Source organism: Oncorhynchus masou, chromosome 1 (genome assembly GCF_036934945.1).
Source record: "Oncorhynchus masou masou isolate Uvic2021 chromosome 1, UVic_Omas_1.1, whole genome shotgun sequence".
Lineage (NCBI taxonomy): Eukaryota > Metazoa > Chordata > Actinopteri > Salmoniformes > Salmonidae > Oncorhynchus > Oncorhynchus masou.
Window position 1 is genome coordinate 55,261,039 of NC_088212.1, and position 24,213 is coordinate 55,285,251.

Sequence of the window (24,213 nt, forward strand, 5' to 3'; positions counted from 1 at the left end):
TCTCCTGTGTCCCTGCTCCAATGGCTCTGCTTAATGCACTATTCAATAATTGTTAAATGCGCCAACGACAACCGGTGTGGGAATTTGTTTTCCTAATATTCCGATGACACAGACGAATCGCCGACAAGGACGCAAAGTGCTTGCCTCGGATACATTCTCCCACTCCCAATTCATGTGTGAATGTATTCCTAATTGAACTAGTGTTGACAGGTGAACGCTTGAGCAGATCCCTTAATCTGCTAATAAATCAGGAAGTGGTGTGGGTGGGAGGGAGGGAGGGAGGGAGGGGGGGTTGTGGGAATATGGGGTATCCCTGCTACAGTAGGGATACCGCAGTGTGCTTTCAGTGCTTTCTCGCACATACAGCACAGTAGCTACCGCAGATAATATCACAAGAATTACCACCTGTACTCTCACAGTAGCAACTGCTGTAGGAACAACTATAGAGTCGAGGAACTTCTATGGATAGAAGACCATTACTCCAAATGTTTGCATTACACGTTAACACGTGAGGGTGCACTAAAAGCAGTGGTTTCTGGATCAACATTAATTAAGCATTGGGTGCCTCATTAAATGACCAAAAATGTCAATGTCATGTAAATGTGTGGTCAGCTTGAGGAGAGCTGGTCCTGGCCTCTCACTACAAGCAGTCCTGGATCTTGTAGACTAGCTCTATAATACCGAACCAGGCGCACATAGCTATCGAGATATGATATCATGTATATAATATGATATATACAGCTCTAGACTGTGTGTGTATCTGACGTGTGTGGTTCCCTCCCTCCACAGGTATCTGGTGCTAGAGCACGTGTCAGGGGGAGAGCTGTTTGACTACCTGGTCAAGAAGGGACGGTTAACACCCAAGGAAGCCAGGAAGTTCTTCAGGCAGATCATCTCAGCTCTGGACTTCTGCCACAGTCACTCCATATGGTGAATCATCAATCAATCGATCAGTCAATAAATCAAATGTACTGATAAGAAGTTTTTACATCAGCCGTCGTCTCAAAGTGCTTTGAAAGTATGCCTGCCTAGGCCCTAAAGAGCAAACAGAAGTAGAAGCTCAGTCCTGCTTTCTGAGATCGTGTCTGGTCTGCCATTTCCCTTTTATCTGTGAGAGGAACACTGACCCTATCAGAGAGAGAGAGAGAGACGACATGAGAGAGGCCTGCCCCCGACACTGGGCTCTTGGAAAGTGGAAAACATTAGTCTCTGATCAAAGGAAATTTTTCGGGACATTTCCTGGACAACATTCCTGGGAAATGCATAATTCCAGTCATGTAGGATTGTCAGGTTTTCTTGTTATCACCTCTGCATGCTACTTGGGTAAATTATGTTTTTCTCTCTCTTTCCCTCCTCCTCTCCACAGTCACAGAGATCTGAAGCCAGAGAACCTGTTGTTAGATGAGAAGAACAACATCAGGATAGCAGACTTTGGCATGGCGTCTCTGCAGGTCGGGGATAGTCTGTTGGAGACCAGCTGCGGGTGAGTCAACTGTGCGTGTGTGTGTGTGTGTGTGTGTGTTTGTGTGTGTGTGTGTGTGTGTGCGCGGGTTGACCCATAACCCACAGTCACTTCGGTTACAGTATATGCAAAGGGCAGGCGGTTTTCGAGTCATTAAATATTGTGTGAATGAAGGGCGGGTGGGTGGTGGGTTGAATAAAGAGACAATAATACCTTAAATGTGTAATTATTGTGCAATTCATATCTATAGGCTTCAATTAGGTTTTTCTTTCAATATTTTAGGCGATCTGGCATTAGTGCGTAAGCCTAAGCTCTAGTGCCTAACTGAACTGTATGAGCACCAAGTAGCCTACACTCCATTCACCAAGTAGCCTCCACTCCATTCACCAAGTAGCCTCCACTCCATTCACCAAGTAGCCTCCACTCCATTCACCAAGTAGCCTCCACTCCATTCACCAAGTAAACTCCACTCCATTCACCAAGTAGCCTCCACTCCATTCACCAAGTAGCCTACACTCCATTCACCAAGTAGCCTCCACTCCATTCACCAAGTAGCCTCCACTCCATTCACCAAGTAGCCTACACTCCATTCACCAAGTAGCCTCCACTCCATTCACGAAGTAGCCTCAACTCCATTCACCAAATAGCCTACACTCCATTCACCAAGTAGCCTCCACTCCATTCACCAAGTAGACTCCACTCCATTCACCAAGTAGCCTCCACTCCATTCACCAAATAGCCTCCACTCCATTCACCAAGTAGCCTACACTCCATTCGCCAAGTAGCCTACACTCCATTCGCCAAGTAGCCTACACTCCATTCGCCGAGTAGCCTCCACTCCATTCACCGAGTAGCCTACACTCCATTCACCAAGTAGCCTACACTCCATTCACCAAGTAGCCTCCACTCCATTCACGAAGTAGCCTAAACTCCATTCACCAAGTAGCCTACAATCCATTAACCAAGTAGCCTACACTCCATTCACCAAGTAGCCTACACTCCATTCACCAAGTAGCCTACACTCCATTCACCAAATAGCCTACACTCCATTCACCAAATAGCCTACACTCCATTCACCAAATAGCCTACACTCCATTCACCAAATAGCCTACACTCCATTCACCAAATAGCCTACACTCCATTCACCAAATAGCCTACACTCCATTCACCAAATAGCCTACACTCCATTCGCCAAAAGGCCTACACTCCATTCGCCAAATAGCCTACACTCCATTCGCCAAATAGCCTACACTCCATTCACCAAATAGCCTCCACTCCATTCGCCAAATAGCCTACACTCCATTCACCAAATAGCCAACACTCCATTCACCAAATAGCCTACACTCCATTCGCCAAAAGGCCTACACTCCATTCGCCAAGTAGCCTACACTCCATTCGCCAAAAGGCCTACACTCCATTCGCCAAATAGCCTACACTCCATTCACCAAGTAGCCTCCACTCCATTCACGAAGTAGCCTAAACTCCATTCACCAAGTAGCCTACAATCCATTAACCAAGTAGCCTACACTCCATTCACCAAGTAGCCTACACTCCATTCACCAAAGAGCCTACACTCCATTCACCAAATAGCCTACACTCCATTCACCAAATAGCCTACACTCCATTCACCAAATAGCCTACACTCCATTCACCAAATAGCCTACACTCCATTCACCAAATAGCCTACACTCCATTCACCAAATAGCCTACACTCCATTCACCAAATAGCCTACACTCCATTCGCCAAAAGGCCTACACTCCATTCGCCAAATAGCCTACACTCCATTCGCCAAATAGCCTACACTCCATTCACCAAATAGCCTCCACTCCATTCGCCAAATAGCCTACACTCCATTCACCAAGTAGCCTCCACTCCATTCACCAAGTAGCCTCCACTCCATTCACCAAGTAGCCTCCACTCCATTCACCAAGTAGCCTCCACTCCATTCACCAAGTAGCCTCCACTCCATTCACCAAGTAGCCTCCACTCCATTCACCAAGTAGCCTACACTCCATTCACCAAGTAGCCTCCACTCCATTCACCAAGTAGCCTACACTCCATTCACCAAGTAGCCTACACTCCATTCACCAAGTAGCCTCCACTCCATTCACCAAGTAGCCTCCACTCCATTCACGAAGTAGCCTCAACTCCATTCACCAAGTAGCCTCCACTCCATTCACCAAGTAGCCTACACTCCATTCACCAAGTAGCCTCCACTCCATTGACCAAGTAGCCTCCACTCCATTGACCAAATAGCCTACACTCCATTCGCCAAGTAGCCTACACTCCATTCACCAAGTAGCCTACACTCCATTCACCAAATAGCCTACACTCCATTCACCAAATAGCCTACACTCCATTCACCCAATAGCCTACACTCCATTCACCAAATAGCCTACACTCCATTCACCAAATAGCCTACACTCCATTCGCCAAAAGGCCTACACTCCATTCGCCAAATAGCCTACACTCCATTCGCCAAATAGCCTACACTCCATTCACCAAATAGCCTCCACTCCATTCGCCAAATAGCCTACACTCCATTCACCAAATAGCCTACACTCCATTCACCAAATAGCCTACACTCCATTCACCAAATAGCCTACACTCCATTCGCCAAGTAGCCTACACTCCATTCGCCAAAAGGCCTACACTCCATTCGCCAAATAGCCTACACTCCATTCACCAAATAGCCTACACTCCATTCACCAAATAGCCTACACTCCATTCACCAAATAGCCTACACTCCATTCACCAAATAGCCTACACTCCATTCACCAAATAGCCTACACTCCATTCACCAAATAGCCTACACTCCATTCACGAAGTAGCCTCAACTCCATTGACCAAGTAGCCTACACTCCATTCACCAAGTAGCCTCCACTCCATTCACCAAGTAGCCTACACTCCATTCACCAAGTAGCCTCCACTCCATTCACCAAATAGCCTACACTCCATTCACCAAGTAGCCTCCACTCCATTCACCAAGTAGCCTACACTCCATTCGCCAAGTAGCCTACACTCCATTCGCCAAGTAGCCTACACTCCATTCGCCAAGTAGCCTCCACTCCATTCACCGAGTAGCCTACACTCCATTCACCAAGTAGCCTACACTCCATTCACCAAGTAGCCTACACTCCATTCACCAAGTAGCCTCCACTCCATTCACGAAGTAGCCTCAACTCCATTCACGAAGTAGCCTCAACTCCATTCACCAAGTAGCCTCCACCCATTCACCAAGTAGCCTACACATTCACCAAGTAGCCTCCACACTCCATTGACCAAATAGCCTACACTCCATTCGCCAAGTAGCCTACACTCCATTCACCAAGTAGCCTACACTCCATTCACCAAATAGCCTACACTCCATTCACCAAATAGCCTACACTCCATTCACCCAATAGCCTACACTCCATTCACCAAATAGCCTACACTCCATTCACCAAATAGCCTACACTCCATTCACCAAAAGGCCTACACTCCATTCGCCAAATAGCTTACACTCCATTCACCAAGTAGCCTACACTCCATTCACCAAATAGCCTCCACTCCATTCGCCAAATAGCCTACACTCCATTCACCAAATAGCCTACACTCCATTCACCAAATAGCCTACACTCCATTCGCCAAAAGGCCTACACTCCATTCGCCAAGTAGCCTACACTCCATTCGCCAAATAGCCTACACTCCATTCGCCAAATAGCCTACACTCCATTCACCAAATAGCCTACACTCCATTCACCAAATAGCCTACACTCCATTCACCAAATAGCCTACACTCCATTCACCAAATAGCCTACACTCCATTCACCAAATAGCCTACACTCCATTCACCAAATAGCCTACACTCCATTCACGAAGTAGCCTCAACTCCATTCACCAAGTAGCCTACACTCCATTCACCAAGTAGCCTCCACTCCATTCACCAAGTAGCCTACACTCCATTCACCAAGTAGCCTCCACTCCATTCACCAAATAGCCTACACTCCATTCACCAAGTAGCCTCCACTCCATTCACCAAGTAGCCTACACTCCATTCACCAAATAGCCTACACTCCTGTCACCAAATAGCCTACACTCCATTCACCAAATAGCCTACACTCCATTCACCAAATAGCCTACACTCCATTCGCCAAAAGGCCTACACTCCATTCGCCAAATAGCCTACACTCCATTCGCCAAATAGCCTACACTCCATTCACCAAATAGCCTCCACTCCATTCGCCAAATAGCCTACACTCCATTCGCCAAATAGCCTACACTCCATTCACCAAATAGCCTCCACTCCATTCGCCAAATAGCCTACACTCCATTCACCAAATAGCCTACACTCCATTCACCAAATAGCCTTCACTCCATTCGCCAAAAGGCCTACACTCCATTCGCCAAGTAGCCTACACTCCATTCGCCAAAAGGCCTACACTCCATTCGCCAAGTAGCCTACACTCCATTCGCCAAATAGCCTACACTCCATTCACCAAGTAGCCTCCACTCCATTCACCAAGTAGCCTCCACTCCATTCGCCAAAAGGCCTACACTCCATTCGCCAGGTAGCCTACACTCCATTCGCCAAAAGGCCTACACTCCATTCGCCAAATAGCCTACACTCCATTCGCCAAATAGCCTACACTCCATTCACCTAATAGCCTACACTCCATTCACCAAATAGCCTACACTCCATTCACCAAATAGCCTACACTCCATTCACCAAATAGCCTACACTCCATTCACCAAATAGCCTACACTCCATTCACCAAATAGCCTACACTCCATTCACCAAATAGCCTCCACTCCATTCGCCAAATAGCTTACACTCCATTCACCAAATAGCCTATTCACTCCCATTCACCAAATAGCCTACACTCCATTCACCAAATAGCCTACACTCCATTCACCAAATAGCCTACACTCCATTCACCAAATAGCCTACACTCCATTCGCCAAATAGGAGGCCTACACTCCATTCACCAAATAGCCTACACTCCATTCACCAAATAGCCTACACTCCATTCGCCAAATAGCCTACACTCCATTCGCCAAATAGCCTACACTCCAAAAGGCACCAAAAATAGCCTACACTCCATTCGCCAAATAGCCTACACTCCATTCACCAAATAGCCTCCACTCCATTCGCCAAATAGCCTACACTCCATTCACCAAATAGCCTACACTCCATTCACCAAATAGCCTACACTCCATTCACCAAATAGCCTACACTCCATTCGCCAAATAGCCTACACTCCATTCACCAAATAGCCTACACTCCATTCACCAAATAGCCTACACTCCAAATGCTTTTGGGAACAGCAGAAAAAGTTTGTCCATGGAGGCACAATGAACAATGTCAGAATGTTGTTCAATAAGAGAAAAACTGTGAGAAAAGAACATGAGAAGGGAGTGGACAGAAAAGTCATGTTTGGGAAAGATATGGAAGTGGTGAAAGAGGATGAGAGGGTGTCAGTGTGTGATGATTGTGAGGCTCTGCACAAATTCGACAGTCACAAGACGGGGACTTCAAATAGGCCTATGACACTGGGAACTGTAGCCTACTGGTTAGATGGGTTGAATGGAAACTGAAATCTGGACAATGACTGTAGGTCTATGGCGTCTCACATAGCCTTAATATTAACTTCTGCAGAATTAAGAATTTCCACAGAAAAAATGCATCTATGCCGAACTAAAATGTTTATCAGAAGCGTGTTGGGTCATTCACAGCTTTCCATTTTACAACTGGTCAAGCTGATGTCATTTGGACATTTTGCACAGAAAATCGTTCCTTTTTAATATTGTTTGTTGCATTTTCTCCTCGGCCCCTAAACGTCTTTGCTCCGCGAAAGAACCAGAGATGACAAGAGAACATTACCGTTGTCAACTAGATTGAACCGTTCATTCTAACGATTTATGACATTATTCATTATTCTTAGTATTTTAGTGACAGAAGAGAAGCCGCACGAATCTAATTATAGACTAGTTGACTCACAAATAACCTACCAAAATGTCAAAAAATACAAGTAGAAACATCTAAATCAGTCCCAAAAAATTCTGCCCCAAAAATATTTTTTGCCTTCTCTGACTGTAGCCTGCAGTGCATTTTCTATATTAGTGGGTTAGGGTCGAGGTGCAGGTTTCAGATTGTCACTTCATCACACATAGTCGGGCGGTTCTGGATGGGTTATTGGCAATTGCGGGCGGGTGAAGGAATGGCTGATCCGTGCACCACTAGTGTGTGCGTGTGTGTGTCCAATCCCTACACAGTCCTCAAGCCATGTCTGTGTGTATTTTATTTTATTTATTTTACCTTTATTTAACTAGGCAGGTCAGTTAAGAACAAATTCTTATTTTCAATGACGGCCTAGGAACAGTGGGTTAACTGCCTGTTCAAGGGCAGAACGACAGATTTGTACCTTGTAACCTTCCGGTTGCTAGTCCAACGCTCTAACCACTAGGCTACCCTGCCGCCCCTAGGCTACCCTGCCGCCCCATATAAGAGTATGCTTGTGTGTGTTTGCACCTGTATATGTGTGTGTCCACGTGTGTGTGTGCGTGGTCAGTAAGATCTTCAGCCCAGATAACCAGGGCCAGTATAGCCTACCCTGCATCTTTACAGATTAGCCATGTAGCAATGCTAAGTCTCTGTCTATTATCATCTGGAAGACAGACAATGTGGCCCAGCACAATGTGACAGAGGAGATAAGAGTCGGAAGTTGGCGTGACAGGCTAACGTGCTAACCCAGGTGAACTCTGCTGAGGGCTTAGCTCTTTGTCCCCATTTCATATGCACAAACATAACTAGGCCATGACTCAACACCAATCAACAGCCAAAAAAAACAGTACAAAAAACAACAACATTTGCTTTGTTTTCTCGGGCAATGTCATGCGTCTGACAAGCACGTTGGACACTGTGTGACTGTGTTCCAAGGTGTCCTTTTCAAAGACACTGAATTCAGGCGACGGCCATGTCACATCCCCGACCTTAAGGACCCTTGTGGCTGTATAATTATGCCTTTATAATTTCCTGTGCCCTGTTGTCATAGTGACACATGCGGTTTTTCTTTTGCGGGGTCACATGGGTCCAAATTCAATGGTAGTACTGGAACTTTACTCTCGAATCACTGTACATATACAGGTAAATGCCATAATACAGGAAACCCCAACAATATTTGTCTTAATAGGGCATTGGGCCACCACTTGGCACAGATGCTACAAGTGTCTAGGAACTCTATTGGAGGGATGCGACACCATTCTTCCACGAGAATTTCCATCGTTTGATATTTTGTAGATGGTGGTGGAAAACGCAGTCTCAGGCGCCGCTCCAGAATCTCCCATAAGCTTTCAATCTTACTTACTTACTTACTGACTCTATTGTCCCCATGGGGAAATGTTGTTGCAGTGTCATGTACACATTTGAAGTGGCGTTTAAATACAAAACAAAATTGACAATGCAACTTTCATAACAGTTACATACCAATAAAACATTATTTTTTTTGAAGACTAGCCTGCTGGCCTTACTGAGTCGATAGGAACATTAGCCCGAGTTAATTAGGAGGGATATCATACCTGGCACAAATGATTGTCTAGTTCTGTTTTTCCTGCTGATGGGTGCCCTATACCTCCACCCAGAGTGGTGTAGTTCAAAGTCCGGGTACAGGGGGTGGCTTGGGTCTAAAATGATTTTGTGAGCATTGCGGAGGACCCTGACCTTAAAGACCTGGTGATTGAGACAGCCATGGCATATGATTTACATCGTTTTCAGGCTCATCAAACCATTCAGTGACCACTCGCGCCCTACTTTCAATAAAGCACCTGCTTTCAATGGATGGATGGCGCCGTGGTCTAAGCGGCGAGCTCCTGCTCCATAGACCGTGGGTTCAATCTCAGCCCCTAACACTCGTTTGTGGGCGGCAGGTAGCCTTAACGGTTAGAGCGTTGGTCCAGTAACCAAAATGTCGCTTGCGAGGCACTTAGCCTTAACTGCTCCAGGGTCGCTGCTCATAATAACTGACCCTGGCCATGACCCCAATCTCTGAAAAGTAAAAAAAAAAAAACAGACCCTAGGCAACACAGTGACTAGAGTCTGGTTTCAATGATGGACTATTTTGGCATAGAGGAACTACATCACTGCCATATGCTACTACTTTATCCGCTTGAATAAAATCGAGGTAGGCAGTGATGTAGTTCCTCTATGCCAAAACAGTCCATCATTGAAACCAGACTCTAGTCACTGTGTTGCCTAGTGTCGGGTCTTCGAGCCTTCCCTCTGAGGGTGTCTCAGGGGGAGTTGGGATATGCAAAAAACACATTTCTAATTCACACTTGTACATGTATAATACACACTTGTACATGTATAATACACACTTGTACATGTATAATTCACACTTGTACATGTATAATACACACTTGTACATGTGTAAAATAGGACAAATATAAGCACCCACCAAATTATTGTTAATTATTTATTCTATGCTTTGTTTCCCTCGTTTACTCAAGTGTTTCCGTTATTTTGGCAGTTACCGGTACAGTATATAATTTGTTAAATATTAAAGGTGGCATGATGACAATGGAAAAATCTAAACTTTTATCCTTGCTTCATAGAGGTATAATATCACTCTCACAGAGTGATAGATTCTCCTCTCCCTTGCCCTCTGACCGACATTCATAAACATATGATGAAATAAAATCTTTATCAGGTTAAATGACTGTACTTTTCAGGAAGGACACATTGAGGAATCTTTCATTTGACATACCTAATGTAAAAAACATTCAACATGAAATATTGTTTAGATAAAACTAAGGACAAGTAGTTCTAGACAATGTGATTAAAAAAAAGTTTTAGGTTTGCATGCTCTGACACTGCTCTGTTTGACTAGGGCCAATTGACTGGTTTTGCGTACGTTACCGTAATTCAATTTGACTCCGGCATTCAGGTAGCTTGTGTTTACAGAATGGACGTGTGTGTGTGTGTCCTTGCATGTGTGTTGCGTTGAGGACAAGGCAGATGCACAGCAACACTCTGTCAGTGTGTCAAAGTAACTGTATCTTTATTAATGAATAACACACAACACCAACGGACCAGATACTTACGACACACACTGTTTGCACGCGTAATGGAAATTCATGAGTACATGATGTTAGATGGTAAGATTAGCGAGAGGACGGGAAGGACAGGGAGGTACTGGGACTTCGTAGTCGAGGTCGTCATGTAAATCTAGTGTTGAACACACAGGCATGTGTTGATAACAATCACACCGCTGTCGTACCTCTTGGAAAGGATGAGGTAATCTTCCTATTCATGAATAACCTTCCTACTAACTAAGCATGAAATGCCAACATATAGTAAAGTCAGTGGTGTAAAAAGTATCCAGTTGTCATACTTAAGTCAAAGTAAAGATATTTTCATAGAAAATGAGTCAGGTAAACGTGAAAGTCACCCAGTAAAATACTACTTCAGTAAAAGTCTAAAAGTATTAGTTTACTAAAAATGCTTAAGTATCAAAAGTAAATGTAATTGCTCAAATATTCTTAAGTATCAAAAGTAAAAGTGAAAGTATAAATCATTTCACATTCATTATATTAAGCAAACCAGACGGCACAATTTTCTTGTTTTATTATTTTACGGATAGCCAGAGGCACACTCAGACATAATTTACAAACGGAGCGTTTGTGTTTAGTGAGTCTACCAGATAAGAGGCAGTAGGGATGACCTGAGATGTTCTCTTGATGTGTGTGAATTGGATCATTTTCCTGTCCTGCTAAGCATTCGAAATGTAACAATTATCTTTGGGTGTCAGGGAAAATGTACATTATTATCTTTAGGAATGTCGTGGAGTAAATGTAAAAGTTGTCAAAAAAATAAATAGTAAGGTAAAGTACAGATACCCAAAAAAACTACTTAAGTAGTACTTTGAAATATTTTTACTTAAGTACTTTACACTACTAAGTGAAGTATGTTCTAATCACAGGGTATGTTCAAACCACAATTTTTTAGTCACATGACAATTACGTTATGACAAGGTACACTTTACTGAGTGTAATTTAGTACACTCAGTAGAGTGTTGGTTCATCCTCTACACTATGTGTGCTCAGCACTGTGGGTCCATGAGGCGACGTACAATTGGCTTAGAGTCGTCTGGGTTAGGGAGGGTTTGGCCGGTAGGGAAATCCTTGTCTCATAGCGCACTTACGACTCCTGTGGTGGGCCGGGTGCAGTGCACGCTAACCAGGTAGCCAGGTGCACAGTGTTTCCTCCGACACATTGGTGCGGTTGGCTTCCGTGTTGGATGCGCGCTGTGTTAAGAAGCAGTGCGGCTTGGTTGGGTTGTGTTTCAGAAGACGCATGGCTTTCGACCTTCGTCTCTCCCGAGCCCGTATGGGAGTTGTAGCGATGAGACAAGATAGTAATGCATTCTTCAAGCTAACTCTACTTACGTTCAGAATAGTGTGTGTGTATGGGTAATTGTTTGTGAGTTTATGTGTGTGCACACATGTCCTGGTAACTGTGTTTTATTAGGTGTGTGTGTGTGCATTGACTTGTATAAAGCTGTTGTGCATATCTCACTTTACAGATCTCCTCACTATGCCTGCCCAGAGGTCATAAGGGTAAGTGCACTCCCTCTCCATCTCTCTCTCGCTCTCTATTTCTCTCACCTTGTATCTCTCTCTTTCTCTCTCTTTTCTCTCTCTCTCCCTCCCATAATGTAATTGCAGCACAAGCCCATGTGCCCTCCAACCATTCACTTTAGAGTGCTCTACTCTCAGCTCTGTATAGAATGAACCGTCTCTCAGCTCTTCGCCCCTCAGGCAGTGGCAATGCCCCACAGCCACGTGTTATGTCATCACAGTGCAGCTGTGAATCAGGTGTATGCCAGGTGGATATGTGCTTGCATTATCAGGTAGGATCCTGCAAGTAAGCATTTCGTTGGACGGTGTATACCAGGTGTATCCCGTACTAATTAAACTTGAAACAAAAACTGTGCCGTATGCCAGCTGTCATGGAGTTGGTTAGTTACAGTGCCTTCAGAAAGTATTCACACCCCTTGACTTTTTTCCCACATTTTGTTGTGTTACAGCCTGAATTTAAAATGGATAAAATGTAGATGCTAGCCTTCACACAATACCTCATAATGTCAAAGTGAAATTATATTTTTAGATTATTTATTTTTTTCAAATGAATAAAGAATGAAAAGCTGAAGTATCTTGAGTCAATAAGTACTCAATAAGTCTCATAATAAGTTCCATGCAAAATAATTGAGGTTATAGACCAGGGAGGTTTTCCAATGCCTCTAAAGAAGGGCCCCTATTTGTATATGTGTGTAAAAAAAAGCAGACATTGTATATGCCTTTGAGCATGGTGAAGTTATTAACTAGACTTTGGATGGTGTATCAATACACCCAGTCACTACAAAGATACAGGTGTCCTTCCTTACTCAGTTGCCGGAGAGGAAGGAAACGGCTCAGGGGTTTCACAATGAGGGGTTTCACAATGGCTGTGATAGGAGAAAACTAATGATGGATCAGCAACGTTGAAGTTACTCCACAATACTGACCTAATTGACAGAGTGAAAAGAAGGACGTTTGTAAGGAATACAAATATTCCAAACATGCAACCTGTTTACAATTTTTTTATTGTATTTTTTATTTCACCCTTATTTAACCAGGTAGGGCAGTTGAGAACAAGTTCTCATTTACAACTGCAACCTGGCCAAGATAAAGCAAAGCGACACAAACAACAACACAGAGTTACACATGGAATAAACACACCTACAGTCAATAACACAATAGAAAAATATATATACAGTGTGTGCAAATGAGGTAAGATTAGGGAGGTAAGGCAATAAATAGGCCGTAGGGATGAAGTAATTACAATTTAGCAATTAACACTGGGGTGATAGATGTGCAGAGTATGAATGTGAAAGTAGAGATACTGGGGTGCAAAGGGGAAACAAATTACAATATGGGGATGAGGTAGTTGGATGGGCTATTTACAGATGGGCTATGTACAGGCGCAATGATCTGTGAGCTGCTCTGACAGCTGATACTTAAAGTTAGTGAGGAAAATATGAGTGGTTTTTGCAGTTTGTTCAAGTCATTGGCAGCAGAGAACTGGAAGGAAAAGCATGCAATAAATGCAAATTAATTACTTAAAAATCATTCAATGTGATTTTCTGGATTTTTGATTCTGTCTCTCACAGTTGAAGACTACATTTAGGGTGTGGAAATGTTATGCTCTTAGTACTGTAACCTACTCCCGACCAAAACACTACGGGTTTTGTTTTTAGTTTTTCTTGGAATAGAAATAGTATAATAATCAAATTAATTAAGCTACATTTCTTAACATCAATCCCATATACTATATCCTTACAAAAATATATATATTGAAGGCTATCAAATGCTTCTCAAAGATGACCTCTGGTGGTCAAACTAGCACTAACTGGCATTAATGGTAACAATGACTGACAATTAAATAACGTGCCATAGAATTCAGAGGCAGCCCGCAAGCAACTTTTACATGAAGAAATAATGGAGGTTCATAACTTTTGTGAAATCGCACATTTACAAATATATGGCAAATTGAAATCAAACTGGATGGACATCAGAAATAGAGGAAGGCCAGGACTAAAAGCAAACTAAATTGAACTATTGTAAAATAGATTGTGTCCGTAAAATGTATACAGTTGAAGTCGAAGTTTACATACACTTAGGACTGAGTCATTAAAACTCGTTTTTCAACCACTCCACAAATGTATTGTTAACAAACATAGTTTGGCAAGTCGGCAATTTTTTGGGGCAAATTTTTCCAACAATTGTTTACAGATAGATTATTTCACAATTCACTGTATCATAATTCCAGTGGGTCAGAAGTTTACATACACTAAGTTGACTGTGCCAGTTTGGAAAATTCCAGAAAATGATGCCATGGCTTTAGAAGCTTCTCATTTGAGTCAATTGGAGGTGTACCTGTGGATGTATTTCAAGGCCGACAATTCTCCAAAAAGTACGATGGGAATATTTTTTTATTTTTTTTTGCAAATAAATTCATGAAAAATCCTAAAATGTGATTTTCTGGATTTATTTTTCTAATTTTGTCTGTCATAGTTGAAGTGTACCTATGATGAAAATTACAGGCCTCTCATCTTTTTAAGTGGGAGAACTTGCACAATTGGTGGCTGACTAAATACTTTTTTTGCCCCACTGTACACTACCCTTCAAAAGTTTGTGGTCCCTTAGAAATGTCCCCGTTTTTGAAAGAAAAGCACTTTGTTGTCCATTAAAATAACATCAAATTGATCAGAAATATAGTGCAGACATTGTTAATGTTGTAAATGATTATTGTAGCTGGAAATGACAGATTTTTTTTATGGAATATCTACATAGGCGTACAGAGGACCATTATCTGCAACTAATACTCCTGTGTTCCAATGGCACGTTGTGTTAGCTAATCCAAGTTAATCATTTTAAAATGCTAATTGATCATTAGAAAACCCTTTTGCAATTATGTTAACACAGCTGAAAACTGTTGTTCTCATTAAAGAATCAATAAAACTGGCCTTGTTTAGATATTTTTTTTTAAATGGGGGATTGGAAATGATGCAGACAATTACATTGATGGAAGCTACAATCTATGCTCAATATTAAAGCTCATGTAACAAATTGTGTAATAAGTCAAGGGGTATTAATACTTTCTGAAGGCACTGTAAACACCAACTCACCCAAGGGTGAAGTTTTAAAGGTTTTCAATTCCTAAAAATAATGTGGAATCTGTAGCTCACCTCCATAACAAAATGCATAATTGATTACATCTTTCACTCTTTTTTTGATCTGTCATTATCGCTCTGTCTCACTCTCCCTTCCTCTCCCCCTTTCTTTCTCTCGCTCCCTTTATCTTTCTCTCTCTCTCTCTGTGTCTCTCTCTCAGGGGGAGAAGTACGACGGGAGGAAAGCAGACGTGTGGAGCTGCGGGGTCATCCTCTTTGCACTTTTAGTGGTGAGTGATTGACAGCTGCCGTTGCCCTGACAATGACCCTGACACGTGCGGTTGAGTTAGTGTTGTGGTTTGATGCGAGTTAAAGTGACAGGGGGACGTAGCTGCTGGTGACACAATAAGTCTTCATAGGAAGCTGCACCTCAGTGACTCGCTGGCTTTGGTCTACAGTGACTTGCATAAATGTCTTCATTATGATTTTAAATACCCTGGGGTGGAATTTGAGGTAAGGGGCAGGACAAGGTTTAGAGACATAACTTAATAAATGTGGTAAAACAAACTTCTTGCCAATGGCCTGTGATTCCAGATCTTGATTGTAGAAAATGTTAGTGAAAGATGACATTAGATTATTGGATCAGAACTGAAAATTAAATCAGCACCCTCCATCTTTCATCCCCACATGATTGGTTGATTCATCATGTTTCTGATTGGAGCAGGGATTTCCTGGGCTGGCCTGACTGTCAGCTTTGTACTGACACACACATGCTCGTTAATCAGAGCCTGTGTCATCAGCATTCACACACCGCTCTGATTAGACAGTGACAAAGTGGGGAGGTCGAGAACAAAGGAAATAATAGGCTGTGTGTGTCTGTGTGTGAGGGTTTCTCCATTTTTTGTCAATATGGCCATCAATTATTTCTCCCCGATGAAGATATGTTGAGATGGGAAGAGACCCTATCAGTCATGCTATCATAAACTACACCTCTAATCCATAGAAGTGTGAATACTCTGCCTGTTCCAAATGTCAGATAGACCTTCACAGATTGTCATGAGTAAATGCCTGCGTATTGCCTTGCCTAGTGTCTCTTGAAAGCCATTCATATTAGAGATTTTGAAGAAGGCTGGCTCGATAGTCCTACATTGACTGCCATGAGTAATACTTATTCACCGTATTCCCTTGGCTAACAACAATAACCTTCTTGTTTGTCCTTGTCAGATGCACACAGTACAGTCTCACCTGGCACTCTAAACTTTTCTACTTTGGTCATGGCTAGATTTTCAATTCCAACTTACTGAGTGACATCACATACGGCCGGTTTCCCGGACACATATTAAGGCTAGTCTTGGACTAGGAAACACTTTCAATTGGGTAACGGGAATCTCCGTTGAACCTTCTTTTTCGTCCAAGACCTACGCTTTAAGTGGGTCCTGTAGACCAGCCATTAGAGAAATCTTCACTGGAACTTGAGCATCATTCTGGTATTAATGCTCCTCTCTTGTGTTCAGAGGTTGTTGTGTGTGTGTTATCCTTGATGACTTGAATGCAGTGTATCACTTGGCTGGCCGGAATTGTGAATAAAAAATCTTATCGATCTCAGGGCGCCCTGCCATTTGACGATGACAACCTGAGAAACCTGCTGGAGAAAGTGAAGTTGGGTGTTTTCCACATGCCCCACTTCATCCCCCCAGACTGTCAGAACCTCCTTCGGGGCATGATCGAGGTGGATGCCACTAAGAGACTCACGGTACATTCCTTTAAGATCAGCTCTGGGATCAGATATATGTTCGTAACCCCCTTATTTCAGGTCGTCAATTCCCTTAATATCTGCTCTAGCATCAATTTAGATTATGGCCCACCTAATCTACCGCTAAGATCAGGCCTCGGATCAGATATATGTTCCCAACACCCTTTCAGCTTGAAGATGCACTTAATACTACATTTGTTCACGTTCAGGTGAAAGGTAAATTGGTTCTCAATCAATACAGGGGGCAACTTGTAAAAGGCCTAAGCAGATATAAATGTAACAAACTATTCCATCTCACTTTATTACCACAAAATATTTACCACCGCAGTGTAAATCAGAGCATCTCCCCCAGCTCTCACCCACAGTACTAGTAAAGCAGAAATCACTTATCACTGTAGAGAAAGGGAGCCATCTTCCCCTTGATTTAGACTAAAAGACACTCAGAGGCAGTTTCTCATGCTCAGATTAAGACTATTCCTGGATTTAAAAAGCACTTGTAATGGTGTTTCTACAGTTACCATGTCATTTTGTCCAGCAGTAGGCTTAATCTGGGTCCGGGAAACCTCCTCTCTGGATATAGACTCTAGACAGTAATCCCATTGACTCTGTCTGTTTGGTTCAGATGTCTGAGACACAGACAGGCGGCACTTGAAACCCTCCCACGGCTACAGTGTGACTTCCTCTAACAGTTTATTAGATGAACTCTCACTCACATCAGCATTAAGAGTTTTCTGTCAAATAGAGTGTGCTTTCCCAGTTGCCCAACGTCTTAAGTGTCCCTCACTCATCTGGTTTTCTCTCTGTTTAATCTACTCAACAAATAATATGAATATTAATGCTGTAATGTGTTTTTTTTCTTCTTCTTTCTATGTATTGAAGTGGAAGGCCCATAGAAATAGAGTGAATATACACTACATGAGCAAAAGTATGTGGACGTCTTGCACGTTGAACATCTCCTTCCAAAATCATAGGCATTAATATGGAGTTGGTCCTTTTGCTGCTATAATAGCCTCCACTCTTCTTGGAAGGCTTTCCACTAGATGTTGCAACATTGCCCGCTGGGACTTGCTTCCATTCAGCCGCAAGAGCATTAGTGAGGTCGGGCACTGATGTTGGACGATTAGGCCTGGCTCGTGTCAGCATTCCAATTCACCCCAAAGGTGCTTGATGGGGTTGAGGTCAGAGCTATGTGCAGGCCAGTCATGTTCTTCCACATCAAAGTTGGAAGCACAGAATCGTCTAGAATGTCATTGTATGCTATAGCGCTAAGGGGCCTAGCCCAAAACATGAAAAACAGCCCCAGACCATTATTCCTCCTCCACCAAACTTTACAGTTGGCACATTTGGGCAGTTATCGTTCTCCTGGCATCCTTCAAACTCAGATTTGTCCGTCGGACTGCCAGATTGTGAAGCATGATTCTTCACTCCAGAGAATGCATTTCCACTGCTCCAGAGTCCAATAGCGGTGAGCTTTACACCACTCCAGCTGACGCTTGGCATTGCGTATGGGGATCTTAGGCTTGTGTGCGGCTGTTCGGCCATGGAAACCCATTTCATGAAGCTCAATAAACAGTTCTTGTGCTGACGCTTCCAGAGGCCGTTTGGATCACAGTAGTTAGTGTTGCAAATGAAGACAGATGATTTTTATGCTTCAGCGCTCTGCAGTCCTGTCCTGTGAGCTTGTGTGGCCTACCACTTCGCGGCTGAGCCGTTGTTGCTCCTAGACATTTCCACTTTACAATAACAGCACTTACAGTTGAGCGGGACAACTCTAGCAGGGCAGAAATGTGAAAAACGGACTGGTTGGAAAGGTGGCCTCCATTGACGATGCCATGTTGAAAGTCACTGAGTTCTTCAGTAAGGTCATTCTACTGCCAATGTTTGTCGATGGAGATCAGCAATGGGTGTGGCTGAAATAGACTAATCCACTAATTTGAAGGGATGTCAAGATACTTTTGTACATATAGTGTATTATATTTTTTTGTCACTACAGTAGGTAAAGACTGGGTTGTTTCTAGAAGTCTCAAGTGTGTCGTAATACATACAGTAAGAACAGATAAGGCATGTTGCTGTGTTCACTTGTCTGTCTGTCACAGCACCTGTTCCACATGCTGTGTCATTAACACAATGTTTTTTCCTCTTCCTGTGTGTCTCTACAGTTGGAGCAGATCCAGAAGCACAACTGGTACATGTGAGTACAGATCCTTTCTGTGTGTGTGTGTTTGTGTGTGAACATCCATACGGCTGGCTGTTTTTCACTGATAAAAGTACATAGCGCATATTTAAAGGGTCCGTAGATAAAAGTATTGCACTTACATAGGCTAAATTAGGCAATGGGAACTAATGGAGGCTAAAGGCAAACTTTTTTGCAGCCTTTATAGTGAGAGAAGGTAGATCCATTAGGGCAGACGTGAGGGGTCTATTTTCTGCTACGCTCTAGTAGTTACCCCACACGCCACCTGAACATAAAAGACGATGAAGTTCTTAGTTTTAATGGAACTCTGTTCTGTTCCTAAATGGTTTGGCCTTATCAATGCAGGCTTTAAATACCTCCTCTCAGAAAATTGCCAAGGGCCGTTCAACTATTCAGCAATGTAATAATGCGTGTTGCTCATTGCTACATTATGTCAGTTCATCATTGCTATTTAGCAATCTACGAGATTGTATACTGAACAAAAATATAAACGCAACATGGTAAAGTGTTGGTCCCATGTCTCATGAGCTGAATTAAAATATCCCAGACAGTTTCATACACACTAAAAGCTTATTTCTCTCAAATTTTGTGCACAAATTTGTTCACATCCCTGTTAGAGCATTTCTCAAGATAATTAATCCACCTGAGAGGAGTGGCATACCAACAAGCTGATAAAACAGCATGATCATTACACAGGTCCACCTTGCACTGGGGACAATAAAAGGCCACTCTAAAATGTGCAGTTTTGTCATACAACACAATGCCACAGATGTCTCAAGTTTTGAGGGAGCACCTCCCGGGTGGCGCAGTGGTTAAGGGCGCTGTACTGCAGTGCCAGCTGTGCCATCAGAGTCCCTGGGTTCGCGCCCAGGCTCTGTCGTAACCAGCCGTAATCGGGAGGTCCGTTGGGCGACGCACAATTGGCCAGTCGTCCGGGTTAGGGCTGGCTTGGTCAGTAGGGATGTCCTTGTCTCATTGCGCGCCAGCGACTCCTGTGGCGGGCCAGGTGCAGTGCACGCTAAGCAAGGTTGCCAGGTGCAGGGTGTACCCTCCGACACATTGGTGTGGCTGGCTTCCGGGTTGGATGCACGCTGTGTTAAGAAGCAGTACGGCTAGTTGGGTTGGGTATCTGCAGACGCATGGCTTTCAACATTTGTCTCTTCTGAGCACATACGGGAGTTGTAGTGATGAGACAAGATAGTAGCTGCTACAACAATTGGATACCATGAAATTGGGGAGAAAAAAGGTGTAAAAATTAAATAAAAAAATTAAAAAGTATTAAGGGAGCGTGCAATTGGCATGATGATTGCAGGAATGTCCACCATAGCTGTTGCCAGAGAATTTAATGTTAATTGTTCTACCATAAGCCGCCTCCAACATTGTTTTAGAGAATTTGTCAGTAAGACAAACCAGCCGCACAACCACAGACCGACCATGTGTAACCGCGACAGCCCAGGACCTCCACGTCAGGCTTCTTCACCGGCGGGATTATCTGAGACCAGCTCCATGGACAGCTGATAAAACTGCAGAATTTCTGGTATGGCCAGGCATAAGCCATGGACAACAAACACAATTGCATTTTATCGATGGCAATTTGAATGCACAGAGATACTGTGACGAGATCCTGAGGCCCATTGTCTTGCCATTCATCCGGCGCAATCACCTCATGTTTCAGCAAGATAATGCATGGCCCCTTGTCGCAAGGGTCAGTACACATTTACTGGAAGCTGAAAATGTAACCATTTCTTCCATGGGCTGTAATACTCACCAGACATGTCACCCATTGAGCCCGTTCATCAACGTGTAGGACAGCGCGGACCAGTTCCCGCCAATATCCAGAAACTTCACACAGCCATTGAAAAAGAGTGTGACAACATTCCACAGGCCACAATCAACAGCCTGATCCACTCTATGATGATCGTTCCACATGAGGCGAATAGTGGTCACACCAGATACTGACTGGTTATCTGATCCACACCCATGCCTTTTTCTGAAGGTATCTGTGACCAACAGACGTATATCTGTACTCCCAGTCATGTGACATCCATTGATTAAGGGCCTCATTTCTTTTTTAATTGACCAATTAAACTGTAACTCAGTTTATATTTTTGTTCAGTGTATATCTTCGTCATGTTTGGTGGACACATTTTCTTAACGATAAAGTGGTTTCACAATTCTGATAGATTTGTAGTGTATTTTTGTCATTGCTAACACTGTAAAATATGAAGTTCATGTTGAATATCTCCCATTATTAGCGTTCTACTCCACTGTGTTGCCTATCTAAACTCAGCAAAAAATAAACGTCTTCTCACTGTCAACTGCGTTTATTTTCACCAAACTTAACATGTGTAAATATTTGTATGAACATAACAAGATTCAACAACTGAGACATAAAGTGAACAAGTTCCACAGACATGTGACTAACAGAAATGGAATAACATGTCCCTGAACAAAGGGTGGGTCAAAATCAAAATTAACAGTCAGTATCTGGTGTGGCCATCAGCTGCATTAAGTACTGCAGTGCATCTCCTCCTCATGAACTGCACCAGATTTGCCCGTTCTTGCTGTGAGATGTTATACTCTTCCACCAAGGCACCTACAGGGTCCTGGACATTTCTGGGGGGAATGGCCCTAGCCCTCACCCTTCGTTCCAACAGGTCCCAGACGTCCTCAATGGGATTGAGATCCGGGCTCTTCGCAGGCCATGGCAGAACACTGACATTCATGTCTTGCAGGAAATCATGCACAGAATGAGCAGTATGGCTGGTGGCATTGTCATGCTGGAGGGTACGTTTTGCTAGTCTTGTCTAGTCCATCGAGGGTGGGTTTGTGCCCATAGGCGACGTTGTTGCCGGTGATGATTATTCTGTCAAACTTTTTATCCGTTCTTGATTATTGTGATATTATTTATCAAGGTGCATCTGCTACTATTTATAAACCTTTGGATGCCATGTACCATAGTGCCCTTCATTTTATTATCACTGCATCCTGTATCGAAAGGTTGGCTGGACGTATATCTCTACATTACTCCATTTCTGGCCCTACGTCATAAACTTTGGTCTTATCTAACTTTGCTGTTGAAGCACCTGAGTTGCCTTCCCCGTTCACATGATTGGTTAACTCTTGAGATTCCTAGGGTCTCCGCCAAGCTAGGTAAATCTGCTTTTAGTATTAATGCACCGTATTTCTGGAACAAATTTCAAGATTTGATCTTAGATTTGATCTTGATGTTCTTGTGCCGATCGGGCAATTTAAAGTATTGATTGGGGACTTATTTGTGGAGGAATGTAACTGGGTTATTTGTGATGTGTTGTATTTAGGGTGTGTATATACAGTACCAATCAAAAGTTTGACAACACGTACTCATTCAAGGGTTTTTCTTAATTTGTACATTTCTCTCCACTGTAGAATAATAGTGAAGGCATCAAAACTATAAAATAACACATGCAATCATGTAGTAACCAAAAAAGTGTTAAACAAATCAAAAATATATTTTGTATTAGCCACCCTTTGCCTTGATGGCAAACTAATCCCAAACCATCTCAATTGGGTTGAGGTTGGGTGATTGTGGAGGCAAGGTCATCTGATGCAGCACTCCATCACTCTCCTTAGTCAAATAGCCCTTACACAGCCTGGAGGTGTGTTTTGGGTCATTGTCCTGTTGAAGAACAAATGATAGTCCCACTAAGTGCAAACTAAATGGGATGGTGTATTGCTGCAGAATGCTTTGGTAGTCATGCTGGTTAAGTGTGCCTTGAATTCTAAATAAATCACAGACAGTGTCATCAGCAAAGCACCCCCTTCACCATCATACCTCCTCCTCCATGCTTCACGGTGGGAACCACACATGCAGAGATCATCCGTTCACCTACTCTGCATCTCACAAAGACACGGCGGTTGGAACAAAAATCTCAAATTCATCAGACCGAAGGACAGTTATCCACCGGTCTAATGTCCATTGCTCATGTTTCTTGGCCCAAGCAAGTCTCTTCTTATTATTGGTGTCCTTTGTAGTGGTTTCTTTGCAGCAATTCGAGCATGAAGGGCTGATTCACGCTGTCTCCTCTGAACAGTTGATGTTGAGATGTGTCTGTTACTTGAACTCTAATGAACATATCCTCTGCAGCAGAGGTAACTCTGGGTCTTCCTTTCCTGTGGCGGTCCTCATCCTCAGTTTCGTCATAGTGCGACATGGGTTTTCGACTGCACTTGAAGAAACGTTCAAAGTTCTTGAAATGTTCAAGATTGTCTGAACTTCATGTCTTAAAGTAATCATGGACTGTCATTTCTCTTTGCTTATTTGAGCTGATCTTGCCATATGGACTTGTTCTTTTACCTAATAGGGCTATCTCCTGTATACCACCCCTACCTTGTCACAATCAATCAATCAAATGTATTTATAAAGCCCTTTTTACATCGGCCGATGTCACAATGTGCTCTACAGAAACCCAGCCTAAAACCCCGAACAGCAAGCAGTGCAGATGTAGAAGCACGGTGGCTAGGAAAAACTCCCTAGAAAGGCTAGAACCTAGGAATAAACCTAGAGAGAAACCAGGCACTGAGGGCTGTGCCTAGTGAAGATTATAACAGAACATGGCCAAGATGTTCAAACGTTCATAGATGACCTTTAGGGTCAGATAACAATAATAATAATAATAATAATAATAATCACAGTGGTTGTACACCACAAAGGAGATGATTGTGGACAACAGGAAAAAGAGGACCAAGCACGCCCTCATTCTCATAGACGGTGCTTGCAGTGGAGCAGGTTGAGAACTTCAAGTTCCTTTGCGTCCCCATAACCAACAAACTAACATGGTCCAAGCACACCAAGACAGACAAAAGCTATCCCCCCTCAGGAGACTGAAAATATTTGGAAAGGGTTCTCAGATCCTCAAAAAGTCTTTGTCCCCATGTGTAATTGCAAACCATAGTCTGGCTTTTCTATGGCGGTTTTGGAGCAGTGGCTTCTTCCTTGCTGTTCGGCCTTAACTTAGTGTATGTGAACGTCTGACCTACTGGAATTGTGATACAGTGAATTATAAGTGAAATAATCTGTATGCAAACTATTGTTGGAAAAATGACTTGTGTCATGCACAAAGTAGATGTCCT

The 24,213-nt window shown here is 43.2% G+C and overlaps 1 pseudogene; it reads left to right on the forward strand.

Moving 5' to 3' along the window:
* Positions 1 to 24,213, forward strand: part of LOC135546456 (serine/threonine-protein kinase BRSK2-like) — a 184,207-nt pseudogene that overhangs the window by 123,414 nt on the left and 36,580 nt on the right.